The following is an 18,067-nucleotide window of genomic DNA, read 5'->3' as shown; positions in this document are numbered from 1 at the left end:
CGAATGAGGCGTGACTTCAGAGAAGAGCGCTGAGGCTGCCGCGCTCCCGCGGCCGCGGGCAGGCTGCCTCACCGCCTGACTCCAGCAGCCCTCCTCCGGGTAATAAATGTCATCCGAGGCCCTAACAACGCACGGAAGCCCGCCGTGCATTTCCTCCTCCCTCCCCGCAGGCCTGGGAGCCTTGGGTAGAACCCTGGGTCCACAGCCAGGGCTAGAATGTCGGGGCAAGGTCAGAGGCCAGAGGCGTGGAAAGCCGGCAGAACATGGATGATCCTTGAATGTTCCAGAGCCTTCTGACTCAGACGTGTGGTGCTCCCGCAGCAGGGGAAATCCTCGTAGGCAGAGAACATCTTCACGGAGCAGTGCATTGTGGAGTCACTTCTAAGAGGATGGGTGCGTGAGGGCGTGAGACGTAGCGGGCTAGCTTCCCTCCCTCCCACTGCCTCTCCAGCTGGCTCATCCCTAAAGCCCGGAGCCCCTTTCCTCTCAGGGATCTGGCCAGCCCCCAGCTGTATGCTGCGTCTGCTGCGTCTGCCTCCGGCTGGCTGGCTGGCGTGAAGCGGCCCTGCTCCCTGCTGCGGCCCTCGTTCTGTCTCCCTGCCGCTCCCTGCCGTCCTGGTGGCTGTCCCCCATCTCCGCTTCTCATTCCTCTTCCTCCCACTTGGACCTTGCTCCCTGTTGCCCTTAGAACAGACACACCAGAAAAGGGCTTTCCTCAAGGCCTCCTGCCCCCAGCCACGTGCCTGCAGCCTCCGCGCCCCCAATCCTGCCACCCGTGCCGCAGACCCTGAGCCTGCCGCACCTCGCAGGATACGGCACCGTGAGCCTCTGTGCTCTTCCTGTGTCCCCACCTCGGGGCTGAGCTCCGTGGGGCCCACGGAGGTGCCCGGCACTTCCCAGGCCCCCAGTGAATGTTTCACTTTGGGGAATAACTTATGAACGACACTGATGTTCCGACCTGCTGTCCCCCTGGACCCTGGCCGTCAGATTATGTCCTCGCACTCCACAGAGACACTTGCGATTAAACTACCAGCAGCCTCCATCTCGCTAACCCCAGCCATGGGTTCCCAGACCCTCACCTAGTTGGGTTAGAGGTGGTACCCCATTCTTCTCCCCCCTGAGAGAGGGCGCAAGAGACCGGCTCTCCCTCTGCTCCCTGTGAGTCCCCCCCCCCCCCGCCCTCCCCACTCCACCTCCCAAGTCAGGTGCCCCATGGCACAGGCCCTGGCCACGCTGAGCTTCGCCTCATGACCGATGGCTGCCCAGGCCCCCAGGCTGTGCTGCCCAGGGCCTCTCCCCAGACCTCTAGAATTACGTACCCACAAGCTGCGTCCAGCCTTGTGTACGCATCTCAAGCCAACAGCTCCCACACTAAGCTCCTCGCAGCCCCCTTCTGCCCTGCGGCTGGCACCTTGTCGGAGGCTGCTCGCTCCTCCTGGCTGCTCAGCACACCGTCCCTGCCACCATCCAGCTGCTGACAGCGAGCAGCCCCAGAGCGCTGCCTCCATCCAGGCCCTGTGAGTTGGGGGCGCTGGCCTCTGCTCTTCATGCTGTCTGCTTGTGGGGACACTAAAACCCAAGGGAGAAAATTTAAGACCAAACTCTTCATTTACATTCTCCATCATTTCTCATTCCCCAAAGCCTTATCCTAAGTAAATAAATAAATAAATAAAAATCTAAACAGGTGAAAAACGGCTTGGCCATCTGCAGTGCCTGCTTCGGCAACATGTCAGACAGTGGGCACACAGCAAGAACGTGTGTGTGTGTGTGTGTGTGTGTGTATGTGTGTACGTGCTCATGCCCACACCACTGACCTCAGAGTCAGGAGACCACGCTGTGTTCCCGGCTCTGTCACTGGCCAGCTGTGTGATGAGTGCTCTTCCTTCTCTACGAAATAGCATGGAATCTTGGTTCTATCCAGCCATGATCCTCTAAGAACAGCGCTTGGTGAGGTTCCTGTAGAAGCTGCCGGGTTTAGCACTGCTTTTCATTACAGAATTGGAGAGCAGTGTCCAGGAGACCAGGCAAGTTGTCAGAAAACTCTGTCTTACAGGGTCTGAGCTGGAAGGACCTCAGAGAAGCCATCCTGCTCCGTGGGGCTCTGTGCTTCGGAAGCTCTGTGAAGCATGTGTCTGCGGGTGTCTGTAAGCGCTGGTTCTGTGGGTCACAGCCTAGGAATCTGCACTTCAGCAGCTTCCCTGGAAGGTCTGCCAGCAGGCAGGGCCAGGACCAGGCCAGGGCTTGGGGAACTGACTCCCCTACCAACATCATTTGTCTTGAAGAGGCCCTGCCACGAGGAATCCTGCCTGTCCTACGCCAGGAACCACAGCAAATGCTCCTTATGTAGAAACACAAAGTTCTAGCAGCTTTGGGAAATAGATCCCATAATTGTCCCTTTGCCAAGTGGGCAACACCGCCCAGCCAGGAGATGGCAGTGAGGTCCCTGGTCCCTAGGGTGTCTTGGTGGAAAGACCCACGGCCAGGGTCCCACCTGGCTGGAGTGGAGAGCTGGCGTCGCCTGCCACTAGGTTGGCAGGTCCGGAGAACAGTTGATTGTGGTGACGGATATACATGCAACGTGAAAGTCAGTGTTCTGCAAGAGTGCTCAGCAGGTCTCCATCACTGGGACAAAGCTCCTGAGAAAAATGAACTCACAAGGAGCAATGGACTGTTCGGGTTCATGGTTTCTGGCCATGGTCAGTTGGTCCCATGGCCTTTGGGCCTGCGGCAAGCAGGACATCATGGTGATCTGTTTGGCACAGAAGTGGCTAGCCACATAGCAACCAGGGAAAGAGGAGGGGCGGGGCTCCAATATCTCCTTTCAAGGCCGTGCCACCAATGGCCTAACCTCCTCCTGCCGGGTCCCTCCCTCTAACAACCCCGCCGCTTCCCAGGAGCACCACCAGCTGGGGGCAGGAGCTGTTGGGGGGAAATTCCACATGCAAACTGTGGCAGAGAGCTTCTTACCTCCTTCTCCCTTAACTTCTTTTGACTTAAGTTTAACTACTAGTACTTACTTAAGTACTAACATGTGGATGGCGGAGGAAACTGGCAAAATAGGAGGAAAACAATTTCCTTCCTCAGAGATGATGATCACGCGCGCAACTCCAGGACTTTGATAAGCGGCAGCTGTCAGAGGGGCACCTGTGCCTTGCCACCTCCCACACCTCCCCGCCCCCCCCCCCCCCAGGCTGCACATGGTCCCAGACTCCCTCAGGTGCCATCATTCAGATACACAGGTGGCTCACACCATACACACTGCCTGTCTTGCAGGCAATGGCCTCTTCATGTAGTCAAGCATCTTGTCATGTCTGTTGGCATCAGCGTTCTGAATCCCTGGGTAAAGCCCTGACTCGTTCCCTTCAGGATGCTTAAGCAGAGAGACAGCAGCCTCTCACCCAAACCCTCTTCCCTGAATGGACCATGCTGCTTTGTGCCAGGTTTTCCTACAGCCAGCAGATGGCAGTATCACAGCTCAGCAGGGGAGATGTGGCCTAGTGGCCTGAGAGCTGAAGCTGTCAGGCCCTGTGGCATTCACACACACACACACACTCTGCAGGTGACAACACACTTCAGCCTTCCCGATCCTTATTGGGAGCCTGTGGGGGTGGCAGCCCTGTCCCTAGTCGGGAGGAATGTGACTCAAGAGGGGCTCACGTCCATAGCCCCGCCTCTCTAGTGTCCAGTCTGGAGATGCCCCCAGGGGAGCCCACAGCCTGGGCCTGCTGAGCCTCCACCCACCAGTGGTGTGACCTTGGGCCTCTGACCCTGGCTCAGCATGGGTGCTCCTTGGAAGATACCAGACACCTAGGGCCCTGTGCTCTGCTACCATTCCACATTTCTATGAAATGTCGAGTAAGGAAAAGCCAGAGAGGTGCAAGGAAGATGAATGTTCTGGGGGGGGGGGGGGGAATGAGGGAAGGGGAGGGGGAGGGGGAGGGGGGGGGGAGGAAAGGAAAGCGACTGCTTGACGGATATGAAGTTTCTGTATGGGAAGATGAAAAAGGTCTGGGACCAGGGAGTGGGTGTTAATGCCAGGATCGCCCCTCCCTCTGCATGGGCCGAGGCCCTCACGCCGCCTCCAAGGGAAGAGACAGGGCTCTAAGGAGGGAAGAGAAAGAGGCAGGGAGGTAAGAAGGGCAGGTCCCATCCAATGTGATCAGTGTCCTAACAAGAAGACAGCTCTCCCTCCTTCCCTCCTTCCCTCCCTCCCTCCCTCCCTCCCTCCCTCCTTCCATCTTGGGTTTCTGGCTTCCAGAAGTGTGGACCGCCATCTCTCTTGTACCACGTTTTACACGATGAACACAGTAACCATAAGTGGCGGTATCCCTCCGAGCCCCGGGGGGTGAGACCCGTCTCCCCGCTGCCCACACTCGCTGGCGGGCTTCCAGCAGGCTCCACCAGCCCAAACAGAGGTCTCCTCTCGCTGTTGTCTAGCCACTGGTATGAAGATGGGTCATCGGGAGGGACCCGCCGTGCCCTCGTTCTCGGGCTTCCCCTGTGCGGGATGTAACGCTGACGGCTGCCCATCTGCAGGCAGAGCCAGGCCACAAAGGGGAGTCGACGCGGGGACCTTTGTCCTTGCTGACCTGTGGGGTGGCGGTGGTGGGCGGCGATGGCAGGTGGAGTTGGTATGAAACAATCCAACCTAGTTGTTACACTTGTCACAATGGCCGCCAATCCGATGATCGGACACCCAGGCGCAAGTGTGTCACTCTTGTGAGTGGAGCTGCCCCTTGCGCCTCCCGCATCTGCGGAAGCCTCACCTGCAGCTCAGGGCGCGGGACCTCATTTAGAAACTGGGTCACTGCGGATGTCTTGAGTTGAAATGAGGTTGTGCTAATGGAAGACAGGCGGCCTCCTCTCCCGCGTGACCTGCATCCTTGGAAGACGCAGAGGGACCTGTGGCCATGGGGTAGGAATGGCGCGAGCTACTTCCAGCCCGGAGCGCGTGGCTGCCTGCCAGCCCAGTGAAGAACCAGGGCTCACGCTGTGCTCCGGCCTCGGGCCTCCACAGATGGCGTTGGCCACTGAGTGTTTGGTTGTCACCACAGCCCTGGCAACAAAGCCAGTGGTGTCTGAGAGGCTCACACAAAGCATGCAGATAACGAGGCTTCCCTTCATTCATCCGCAACAGGGGAATGCAGAAAAATCACCAGAATGTTCTCCCTGATCCGCCCGCAGGCCTAGGAGCCGGTAAGTGCCTTGTGTAGGAAGAGCTTGGGGCTGGGGGCCTTAGTTTTCCAGTTGTGGGGGAGGCGGTGGCGTTCTTGGAAGCTCAGGGAACAGACTAAAGCCTCCTCAGGGGCTGTGGGAGCCTGAGGCCTGGAGGCCTGGAGGCCTGGAGGCCCCGAGGCCCGGAGGCCCCTCCCACAACCACCACAGCCCTGACCTTTCCTGGGCAGCTTTCCCCCTCCCCCCCAGCCTGTTGGGAGGCAGGCTGTGTGGTCCTTTGTCTTGGGGGCCATCTCCTCCAGCCTGCAGCAGTGTCTGCATTGAGATTGCAGCTCCCTCTCCTCTCAGTCCTGCACAGACAATGGCCTTGGAGGGGCAGGGAGGCCAGCGAAGCCACCAGGTGTCTGTCACCGCTCTCTCCCCCAGGGACCCGAGGCCACCCTCCTGGCTTCTGGTCACCAAGTGGGGGAGCACCAGCAGGGTCCCCATTGCCCCTCGCTGCATGCACCCCACTCTGCCCACGTCCCGCACCTCAATCTCCTCCGGCCGACCTCAGCCTCCTCCCCAAGAGGCACAGAAGGAAGAGAAAAGAACTTTTGAATCTACTGGCTGTTGCAAGACTCTCAGTGGATGTGGGGACCCCCCTAGCCCCTTGTGTGTCCCCTGCACCCCACCCAGGCAGGGGAGCCTCGGGACGGTCACCATGACAACCAGAGCACACCTCAACCACACACAAGTTTCAAGGCCACGCCCCAGAGAATTAACCCAGCCCGACACTGAGCACAAACCCGGCTCAGCCCTGGGTGACAGAAAGGACAGCTAGACCGAGCCCAGACCCCTCCAGTGCTCGGGGCCACGCCCAGACCCCTCCAGTGCTCGGGGCCAAGCCCAGACCCCTCCAGTGCTCGGGGCCACGACCAGACCCCTCCAGTGCTCGGGGCCACGCCCAGACCCCTCGAGTGCTCGGGGCCAGAACTTCCCCCTGGGTCTCCCCACTGCCCAGATGTGGTTCTCTGGTGCTTACAGCCTACCAAGAACAAACCTCTCATTCATTTCCTTTCACTCTCTCTGCTAACCCAATAACTTTAGCATTTCATTTCCTCATAGTTACATGAGTGGAAAAGACATAAATTGTTTCAAGATTGTATAATGTGTATCCTTACATACTTATACATACTTTATGTACAGTTTTATTTTATGGATTTATGCACCTAGTGAAATTTACATATAAATATTTAGAGTGAAAATGAGCTATAAACAAGAAAATACACGGAGGAAATACCTTGCACAGGACAGTCACTTAGTAAAGCATAGTTACTACTGTCAATTTTACCTGCATTAAGAACCATTAGGGAGCTGGGCATAGTGGCACATTCCTATAATCCAAGCACCTGGGAGGCAGAACAAGAGAATCGCGAGTTCAAGACCAGCCTATTTATTTTTTATTTTATTTTTTGCCAATCCTGGGGCTTGAACTCAGGGCCTGGGCACTGTCCCTGAGCTTCTTTTGCTGAAGGCTAGCACTCTACCACTTGAGCCACAGCACCACTGGACTTTTCTATTTATGTGGTACTGAGGAATTGAACTCAGGGCTTCATGCATACTAGGCAAGCACTTTACCATAAGCCACCTTCCCAGCCCATGATCAGCCTATTGACATGATCTCAAAAACAAATAAAACTAGCCAGGCATCAATAGTTCATACCTGTAATCCTAGATACTCAAGAGGCTGAGAGCTGAGAATCACAGTTAGAAGGGACTTTTATCTTCCATTAATTAGTAAATGCCCGAAGTGGAGGTGCGGCTCAAGTGATAAAGCACCAGCCTTCAGTGAAAAATCCAAACAAGAACACAAGGCCCTGAATTCAAGCCTCAGTTTGGGCACTAAATATATTTTTTTCAACAAAATAAAACAAACAAGAACCTTAGAAGGGTTGAGAATGACTCAGAGGAAACCCAGACAGCTGCAGGAAGAGCTGCAGGAGAGCTGCAGGAAGAGCTGCAGGAGAGCTGCAGGAGAGCTGCAGGAAGAGCTGCAGGAGAGCTGCAGGAGAGCTGCAGGAGAGCAGGGCTGCGTCTCAGCAACGCTGCGGGAAGTGGAAGCTCCGTCCTGTGACCACAGCAGAGCAGAGGAAGGGCCTTGGCAGGCAGAGAGCGTTCCACGTTCCAGGTACTGTCCTTGCACGTGCACGCGCACACGCACACACACACACACACACACGCCCCCAAGTAAGTGCCCCATGGTGTCTATACACATGCCCTTCGCAGAGTCAAGAGGTCACCTTGTCCTGAAGCTTCTTTTCTCTCAGCTTTCTGAAAGGGAAGGTGGGTCCACACCTCGGCAGTAGGTCTCACGCTTGCAGAACTTGTTAGACTGTCAGACTGGAGGCTGTGAACAGCAGCCATGCTGCCTCCCCCCCTCCCAGGCTCCGGCGGGGGCGGTGGGGGGGGGGCGCTGCTCTGGAGCTCTCCTTTCCTGGCCAGCCGGGACATCGTCTCCCTGTGACCAATCTCTCTGCACATGTCTGTGCCCTGACGAGTCTTCTCATAAGGACACCAGCCAGGCAGGTTGGGTGAGGGACTATCCAATGATCCAATGATCTGAAGGCCCTGGCTCCTCACCACCACATAGGAAGGACCTTAGGCCTAGGGCTTCAGCAAATGAACAAGGGCACAACTCGGCCCAGGAGACAGAGTGGAAGACAGAAGTGGTCCCAGCCTGGCACGGAAGAACTCTGTGACACATGGAGGGTCAGGGGGTGGCCAGGAGCTCTGTCAGGGACTCCACAGGGCAACAGCATCAACCCCCCCCCCCCACACATACACACACAAACCACCGTGATTGGTGCTTGTAATGTGTGCCAAGAAGCAGGTAATCAATCTACCCATAATTCCACAATCCTGGAGCTCAAGGCAGCAAGGCCAGGCCTAACTGCTAATGGTCCTTGGACTTTGACCTCTCAACTTCTTCAGTGACCAGGGACAGAAATGTGGGTCCCAGGGCTCAGTGATTCAGGATCTTGTACAGCAGAAAGGGCATCTTCCCTTATTTAGAAAGACTGCCTCGCTCCAGGGAAACTAGAAATACACACATTTATATTTCTAAAATATCTCAAGAATGACAGGTGCACCTGTGAGGCAGGAGGATGTGAAGCTCAAGGCCTTGTCTAAAAAACCCATTAAAATATTAGTACAGGGCTGGGACGGTGGGTGAGCGGTAGAGCACTTGCCTCACATGCATGAGGCCCTGGGTTCGATTCTTTAGCACCACATACACAGAAAAAGCCAGAAGTGGCACTGTGGCTCAAGTGGTAGAGCACTCGCCTTGAGCTGAAGAGCTGAGGGACAGCGCCCAGGCCCAGAGTTCAGGCTCCATGACCGGGGGAAAAGTATCTGTAGAGATGAAGACAAAGGCCAAGCACTTGAAAAATAAAGACCGCAGTTACAGATTGTATTGATGGGCTGGGCGGGCACTTGTGAACCCCAAAAATTCATAGTTGAGGCCCTGTCCCCAGTTGAGGCTGTATTTGGAAATGCAGGTGCTAGGAAGTAGTTAATGTTAAATAAGGTCGTCAGGGCCTGGCCCGACCCAACAGGGTTAGTGCCTTGTGAAAAGAGAGCTCCTGAGTCAGTGCACAATCTCGAGAGAGATTCTGTGCCTCAGGAGAGACTGTGCCTTACATGCGGAGGCCCAACCTCAGGACCTTAGACTGTGACAGCACTGGAGCTGGTTGTCCAGTGAGGCAGGCTAAGCTGACAGGAAGCTCAGCCGAGCATGGAATAGCTTAGTTCCAATATGTCTGCTGACCATCCAAAGCGGGGGAGGTAGACACGGACACCCACAGGACACGTGCGAAGGCTGGAGGTTTGCTGCCACAGTCCCAAGAGCTAAGAGAAGTAAGGAGAGAGAGAGGCCTGGAGTAGACCTTTCCCAACACCACAGGAGGGAGCGAGGCCCCGCTGGCACCTTGACCTCGGACTGTGGCCGCCAGAATTAGGAGCTGTCCTTTCTACAGCAAAGGACTCTAGCAAACAAATGCATGCATGGTTGGCCCAACTAAGCCACAAGCTCCTCCTTTAGCCATGAGATTCCTGGTGGCCAAGGCAAGAAAGGACTATTGTTGAAATCTCAGCATTTGATACAGGCTGAAGAAGCCACTTCTTCTTCAGTAGAAACTGACATATCTGGGTGCCTAGCACACATAGTACATGTCGTCAGCCAGGCGCTGGTGGCTCATGCCTGAGATGCTAGCTAATCAGGAGGCTGGGATCCGAGGATCTTGGTTCGAAGCCAGCCTGGGCAGACAAATCTAAAGGATGCTTCTCTCCAGTTAACCAGCAAAGAGCTGGAAGTGGAGGCGTGTGGCTCCAGTGGTAAAGTAAGTGAAAAAGCCAAGGAAGAGTACAAGGCCCTGAGTTCCACCCCCAATACTGGCGTGAGTGTGTGTGTGTGTGTGTGTATGCACAGACACACACTCACACACACACACACACACACACATAAATAAATAATAAATAAATACAATTGATATTATCTGCTGGATTGGGTTTTTTTTTTTTTTGGTCTGTTGTGGGGCCTGAACTCTGGGCCTGGGCGCTGTCCCTCAGCTCTTCAGCTCAAGGCTAGTGCTCTACCACTTGAGCCACAGCACCACTTCCGGCTTTTTCTGCTTATGTGGTGCTGAGGAACTGAACCCAGGGCCTCATGCATGCGAGGCGAGCGCTCTACCACTGAGCCACCTTCCCAGCCCCTACCTGCTGGTTTTGAATGTTTATTTTTATTCGTCACTGCTGGATTTTTTTCCCTCATGACATCATCCCTTTGGGAAATCAGGAAACTTGAAGGCTGGTCTTCCCTCCAGCACTGTGGTTTTCAGATTCTCCGCTTTCTGCTGGGATCATTTTTCCTTTTAAAGAAAAAGCTAGTGTGGGAATTCGAGGCTGCATGTTCCTGCCAAACCACAGGGCTCCTCAGGTCCTCGTTCCCCGGCACAGGACGCAGGGACTGTCCCCGGTGCTGGCAGAGGTGCCGACATGGCACGGGCAGCAGCCTTCTCTGTGTTGTACCATTCAGGTCCCAACTTGGCAGGGAGAAAGGACATCCTGAGGTTTATGACAAGCCCATCGGTGGAGCTCAGATGAGCTGTGCTACCCTTCCTCAGCACCATGCTTCTCGATGGAACTTTCCACCCAGACTGTGCTGGGTGCTAGGGGCTCACACCTGTCACCCTAGCTACTCAGGAGGCTGAGGATCACAGTTCCTGGCCAGCCCTTACAGAAGAGTTCTCAGGACCCCTTCTGAACCCATGGCTGGGTGAGGCGGTGTGCACCTGCCACCCTTACTTTGTGGTAGACTGAGATTAGGAGGATTGTGGGTCTGGGCAAGCCCCCAGCAGAGAGCTGAAAAGACTCCATCCCAACAGAAGTAGGCATGGAGGTGAGGGCCTGTAATCCCAGCTGTGGTGGGAAGCCAAAACTAGATGGATTATGGAACCCAATCTCTGTAATAACCAGTCCAAAGAGGGCTGGAGTTCAGGCTCGGTGGTCCAGTGCCTCCCCAGCAAGTGTGAGGCCCTATGTTCAAAAGCCAGATACTGCCCCGCCTTCCCCCCAAGTGGTAATGATGAATGTTGGAAGATTAGCCTGGGCTGGGAAGGGGGCTCCACGGTAGAGCGCTGGCCTCGCTCGCATGCATGAGGCCCTGGGTTTGACTCCTCAGCACCACATAAGCAGAAAAAGCCGGAAGTGGTGTTGTGGTTCAAGTGGTAGAGCGCTTGCCTTGAGCTGAAGAGCTGAGGGACAGCGCCCAGGCCCAGAGTTCAGGACCCACGGCTGACAAAAATAAAAAATAAAATAAAATCAGCATGGAAAGCGTTCTCCCAGCCTTAGGCTTCTATGGGGAAATCATTGGATCATGTTTCCAAAAGGCTCTTGCCATTCGATTCCTGATTCTACTTCTAAAAAAAAAATCTCCCCAAAGACAATCATTAGAGATACGGCCAAAATCTCTGTACAAAGATATGATTGCAACCTTTAAATTATATATAAATGCATATATATATATATATATATATATATGTATATATATATATAGTGGTAAAAGCAAATTAGAAATAGTTTAAATGTCTAACCATAAGGGGTTGCTTAAATAAACAACAGGGTATTGGCTGGACAGAAAAAATGCTCACTGGAAGTTTATACTAAGCTTAGAGGAATGCTTATGCCATGTGAAAAGATCTAAACTTACATTCCCAGCAGGACTGCAAATGCAAGAAAACTGGGTAGGACTGAAAAGAACTTGGGGTGTGCATTAGAATGGGCTTCATCAAAGGATGCTATTGTATCTGCTCGGAAAAGAGAAAAATGAAAAAAGAAAAGAAAAGAAAAGAAAACCACTACTGGAAGCATGGCAGCACAGTCCCTGTCCCAGAGGTGGGGCGTGCAGGAAGAGAAAAGTTCCATCTTTGTCCCAGGATCCTCACTTAAAACCCTGGGATTTCCTGAGATGAAGAGGACGGAGCCACTGTAGCCTCAGGATGGGGCGGTGCATCAGAAAGATCAGCCAATTAGAGGCTGCAGCTCAGCCCTCTGGAAAGGGTGGAGCAGAGCCGATCCTCTATAAAATCTTGAAACCAGAAGATGTAATAATGAACTTTGGGTTGTGGGAGGTAGAAAGATGACTCAGGCTAGGATGGAGCCCGATGCTAGAACAATGGCTTGGATGTCGATTTAAAAATTAATAAATAAACCAGTCCACTAATTAACGGAACAAATTACGGCAGGCTGGTCTTGACCTGTGGCTGGCTGGCACAGTCCCTGGAAGATGGAAAGTTCCAGTCTGACCATCGAAGGCCCGGATGTGGGAGGAGTCACACCTAACTTGGTTCCCAGAGAGTGCCCTCCTGTTTTATAGGAATGACCACCTGTGTCTCTACAACCCCCCCCCCCCCCCCAATTCACCAAGGCTTAAGACCCTTGGCTGCTCATTCTTTTTTTTTTTGTCAGTCGTGGGGCTTGAACTCCAGGCCTGGGCACTGTCTCTCAGTTCTTCAGCTCAAGGCTAGCACTCTACCACTTGAGCCACAATGCCACTTCTGGTTTTCTGGTAGTTCTTTGTAGATAAGGATCTCACAGACTTTCCTGACTAGGCGATCCTCAGATCTCAGCCTCCTGAGTAGCTAGGATGACAGGTGTGGGCCACTGGCGCCCGGCTGGCTGCTCATTCCTGAGCCAGCCTTCTCTCCCTTCTGGAGAGTGACGTGTGCTTCACTTGGTCTGAGTACACCCGCTCCCATGGTGGCATTAAGTATTCTGAACAGTCACTGCCTGGCCATTTCTTCATCATCAGCCTAGTATCTGCTGGATGGAGCTGGCACTTCTAAGTCGATTCCTCTTTGAATCTCCTCTCAAGGGAGACCCAGGGCCGCAGACTAGGCAACATGGATGCTGGCATGTCTGCAGGTGGAAGCTTCCTCCCTCCCCGCCCCCAAGCTTCTCTCTGTCCATCCCTCTCCCCTGTCTGCTTACTTTTGTGGATGAAGTCAGAACCAAAATGGAGTTGCTTGTGTCAAATCCAGAGTGAATGGAGTTGGGTCATGAAGGGACAGACAGAGGAGCTGTCCCCACACGGCCAGCCCTGGGCCCGCACTGCAGACCTCTTCTGTCAGGGATCAGTGACAGTCAGTTCTAATCGCAGCTTGTCTGCAGCCTTGGGTCCGTTGCTGAGCGCATAGGCCAGGTAATTTATAAAGGAGAAAGGCTCGCTCGGTTGGTGGTTCCGGAGGCTGGGAGGTTGGAGGTGCAGGGACTACATCTGGCTGGCACTGGCTTCCTAACGAGGCCTCCTCGGTGGCCCAGGGCTTCACACAGCAGGGCCCATCCGCATTTAGAACATACTCTCATAACTCAGCGGCCAACCACCAAACCATCCCTCCATTCATGAAGACAGGGCCCTCCGGACCTAAGGACCACTTAACAGTCGTAGTGTGGCTGGATAAACAGATGAGGAGACAGAGAGAGTTAAAGGAAGAAATATTCAAAAGGTTAGACCCAAGACCTCAGAACCAGCCAGGACTACAGGCGTGAGCCATGGGTGCCTGGTAGTGCCCGGCCTTTATGTTAAGTGTTCTACCAAGTCTTAGGGCAAGGACACCATACGGGTTGAGTTCTTTGCTGTGGTATATCAAGGGTGGTCCAATTTCTAACCAAGTCCTCCATCTGAGCCCCCTCCACAGGGCTCCGCGTTCCTATCTGATTCTGGCCACTGCTACTGAGCCTATTCTTTCTTAGTCTCCATGAACGAGCCCTCGGCAGAATCCCTTGCAATGTCTTCCCTACAGCATTCTGGCTGCCTCCAGCTTGCCCACGGTCAAGTGTCTGCCCCTTAGCCCACGCCGAAGCTGCCTCTCTATCTTCAGGTACAGTAAAGGCCCTATGGCTGGACGCCTATTTTCCGTATGAGTCTATTTTACATTACTGTAATAAAATTCCCACAGCTGAGTACTTTATAAAGAAGAGAGGTTGATTTAGCTCACAGTTTTGCAGCCTCCAGGGCGCTAGCATCAACTCAGCGCTGATGAGAATCCTCAGCTGTATCAGATCATGCCAGGAGCACGTGTGTGAGAAAGAGAGCTCATCACAAATAGGAGGCCAGAAAGCACCGGAAGGACTGGGCCTGCTTTTAGCCACGTCCATGAAGGCATCCCCAAGGAGCAGCCAGTTAACAACTGCTAGCTATGCCGGCAGCTGCTGAGGCCCATGGGTAACTGGGGTAGGAACTTTGCTCTTGCTCAGCAGGTGCTCTTCCACTTGAACCATGCCTCCTCTAGCCTTTCCCCCCTTTTTTGAGATACAGTCTTGCTTTTTCTCCAGGTGAACCTAGACCACCATCCCTTATTTATACTTCCTGTGTAGCTGGGATGACAGGCATGTGCCACCATGGTGAAGATTGTTCTGCTGAGATGGGGGGAGGGGGAGGGGGGAGGAGGGGGCCTCATGGGCTTTTTGCCTGGGCTGAACTGCGATCCTCCTAATGCCAGGACTGAGTCACTAACACGTGACTTTGATCATACTTTTAAGGACCCGAGGATGTTCTGTAGAGTTCATCTTCTTTGGAGTATGGCTGAGAGTTCTTCATCATAGAACTCAGGGACATCGCAGCTCTCCAGAAAATTAAAGAGCTGTGTTCCTCTCTTTTCTCCTTTCTACATTTCTCCTCTGGCCACAAAATAAGACTAAACAAGAAGAGAAAAAGGATCATTCGCACTCCTGTTGATGCCCAAATAAAAGCATGGGAATTTTAGGGAAGAGAGGTTAAGAGGAAAAAGTTAATCTTCTGTAATGATTGTATGGCTGAATCTGACATTAAAATGCCCTAGAATTAGGTCTTTGCTCTCCAATTGCAATGTTAGCCATCTGAGCCATTTGAGTAATTCTAAACTGATTTGGGTTGCTGCCATTTGTTTGACAGGAGATTTTGGATAGAAAGTTATTAGCAGGCTGGAGATGCAACATGCACAACCCCACAAGGCTTACAGAAATCTGTTGTCATTTGAGTAAGAATGAAAGACCTGAGCTTAGCTTGCTGAGCAAAATTTAATCTGTAATTTCTGGAATTACAGAAAATGACTGACTGGCTACCTGTGACCATTTTCATTTTGACCTCGGATGCGGTTTGCCTTGGAATGGCTGAACGGTATGTGTGTATGAACATCTTTAAGATGGTTCTTCCTTTCGTTTCCTTGTTTGCTGGTATTAGGGGTCTAACCTCAGGGTCTTGTGCTATACCACTCGAACCATGCCCTCAACCCTTTTTGCTTTCAAGTATTTCTCAGATAAAATCTTGGTTCCCTGGCCCCCAGGTCAGCCTTGTGACCCTGCCTCCTCCATGGCTTCCACATAGCTAGGATCAAGCTCTGAACCATGCTAGGCTAGTCTGTAGACATTCCACTAAGGTTTTGGGAAGGCTCACCTCAAACTATAATCCTCTTGATCTCTGCCTCCCTAGAAGCTCCAATTACAACATGAACCCAGCTGCTTTAGGATGATTTTTTTTTTTTTGGCCAGTCCTGGGGCTTGAACTCAGGGCCTGGACACTGTCCCTGAGCTTCTTTTGCTCAAGGCCAGCACTCTACCACTTGAGCCACAGCACCACTTTTGGCTTTTTCTGTTTATGGTAAGGAAGAATCGAACCCAGGGCTTCATACATGCTAGGCAAGCACTCTACCACTGAGCCACCTTCCCAGCCCATAGGATGATTCTTTTTTTTGGGGGGGGGTCTGGTCGTGGGGCCTGAACTCTGGGTCTGGGTGCTGTCCCTCAGCTCTTCAGCTCAAGGCTAGCGCTCTACCACTTGAGCCACAGCGCCACTTCCAGCTTTTTTTCTTTTTGCTTATGTGGTGCTGAGGAATCGAACCCAGGGCCTCAGGCATGCAAGGCAAGTGCTCTACCACTGAGCCACCTTCCCAGTCCCATAGGATGATTCTTAAACTAACTTCTGGAGTCAATATGTCAAAACTTTTGTCCCTTTAAAAAAAATAGGTCATTCTAAAAGTCCTTGTCTCAGCCAGGTCTAACTAAAAAACAGATATTCAAGAGTTAACTTTCAAACTAAAAATATCATCTTAAAATGAAGCTTTCTGAAATTGTCTGATTAGATGTGGACAGGTGGCTTTAATTTGTTTCATTCTGTCATAATTATAATTTAGTCTGAATTCTCTTTTACAGTGTACTTAGGTAAATGAACAAATGCGTTTTTGTAAATATTTGTGTGGAAGGACAACTTGAGACTGTTTTCCCCCTGTGGTCTTCCTTGAAATATTATGACTGTCTAGTTATTTTACTAGGGAAAGAAATACTCTGCATAGATTCAAAGATTGTTGTTTCAAAATACAGAATAATATGAAGTTAAATGGAATAGACAATGCTTTTGGACGAGTAAAACTTTTGTAAAATAAGTATACTTATCCTAAAGGATAGCTCCAGAAGGCAAGGATGGCAGCAAAGATCTAGAAAGGAAAAGAAAAAGCTTTTCAGAACTGTCCAAATAGATCACAGGAGACTGATAAAAATGGAGCCTAGAGAAAGCCTAGGTAGAGCCAGGTGCTGTGGCGTACATCTAGCTACCACTAGCTACTCAGGAGGCTAAGATGTGACTATTGTGAAGCCAGCCTGGACAGGAAATCCATGAGACTCATCTTCAATTAAAACTTGGAAGTGGCGCTGTGGCTCAAGTGGTAGAGCACTAGCCTTGAGCAAAAAAGCTCAGACATAGCGGCTAAGCCCTCAGTTCAAGCCCCAGGCCCCCCCCCCCCACACACACACACAGAGCTTATGTATGTGACTATGAGTTGTCTTAAAACTTTCTAAGGTCGGAAGTGGCACTGTGGCTCAAGTGGTAGAGCGCTAGCCTTGAGCTGAAGAGCTGAGGGACAGCGCCCAGACCCAGAGTTCAAGCTCTACAGCCGACAAACAAACAAAACAAACAAAAGGTCAATCTAACTTACTGATATAAAAATAGAAAGTAATTCTCTAGAACTATAGCAACCAGGTTATCATAACTACTGTTCTACTTTTAGTAAATTTGCCAAAAACTAGCCTAAATATTTTGCACGTTATCAAGATAATTGCTGGTGTTGTTCTGCGGATCTTTCCAGGCTCCTGATGCTTTAGTGGAGCTTGGGATTGAACTCAGGACCTGCTGCTCGCCGGGCAAGGGCTTCAGCACTTGGGTCTTGGACTGGTTGGCAAATGGAGTATTAAACGCAGTCAGAGTTCATTTCAGTATCTGTTTAGATCACAAAGTTATTTAAATGACCACTCTTTGGTTCAATGTTCTCAGCACCCCAAAGCTTCAGCCTCTCCAGTTTTGGGGGGGAACCTAAAAAAAGTTACTGTTCTGTTTTTCATGGCCTCTGCACAATCTTCCTAATGTGGCTGGAGGGGCACAGCCTTGTGCCAGACCCGCCCAGAGATGATTCTCTTGGAAAACCTTACTGACCTCCACAGAGGTCTACACACACACACACACACACACACACACACACACACACACACACACACACACACACACACACACACACACACACACACTGCCCATCCCACACTGTGCTCCTTTTGCTCCCTGGTCTCTGGATCTGTGCTCCTCAGAAACCACTTTTGGGGAACACAAGGCTCTCCACCAGCTGGGGAGATGTGGGGCTAAGTGTACTGGGCGGGGGGCCTGCCCTGACCCCTTCCCTCACTCTGCGAATATAGACACGGGACTTCATATTGTGAGCCTTGGTTTCTCCATTTGGACACGGGGTCCCTGTGCCTTCTTCCCACAGCAGGTTCTGCAGGAGCAAGGTTAAGCGTGCATTTGAGGCAGTTGCAGGAATGGTGGCTCTGGTCTGAGCGTCCGGGGACCTATGCCACCCTTCTCTGCCCCTCAGGGTAGCCAGGCTCAGAGGCAAGGTCTTGGGCAGGCCTTGGGGGCTCCTGGCCTCCATCTCCATCCTCACCAGGAGGTGATCACAGCTCCTTCCTCTCTCTCTGGAGGAGGGGGAAGGCCAGGCCCGCGAAGCACAGAGCCTCCTGGCTGGGAGGGGCGTTGCCTGGTGCCATCATTCACCAAATGCCAGCAGGTGGCTGTGCCTAGGCCCTGAGCAGGCCCCTCCCCGCTTCGCACCTTTCCTCCCAGGATCCCCCTCCCCCTTCCCCCCTCCTGCCCACAGGGGAGGACGGGGGGCCATGCACAGCCAAGGATGCTTTGTTTCATGGTGCATAGATGCAGGCTGAGCCCCTTGCACGTGACTAGAGTCCAAATGCTTGTTTTATGGCTTAAAGACCCGGATTTATTGCGCAAAAGGCAGGCGCACTGCGGGAGGCTGCAGGGTGGGGAAAGCTGACGGGA

The sequence above is a fragment of the Dipodomys spectabilis genome, unplaced genomic scaffold (assembly GCF_019054845.1).
Source record: "Dipodomys spectabilis isolate Male_0828 unplaced genomic scaffold, ASM1905484v1 ptg000532l, whole genome shotgun sequence".
NCBI lineage: Eukaryota > Metazoa > Chordata > Mammalia > Rodentia > Heteromyidae > Dipodomys > Dipodomys spectabilis.
Note: the sequence above shows the minus strand (reverse complement) of the source record.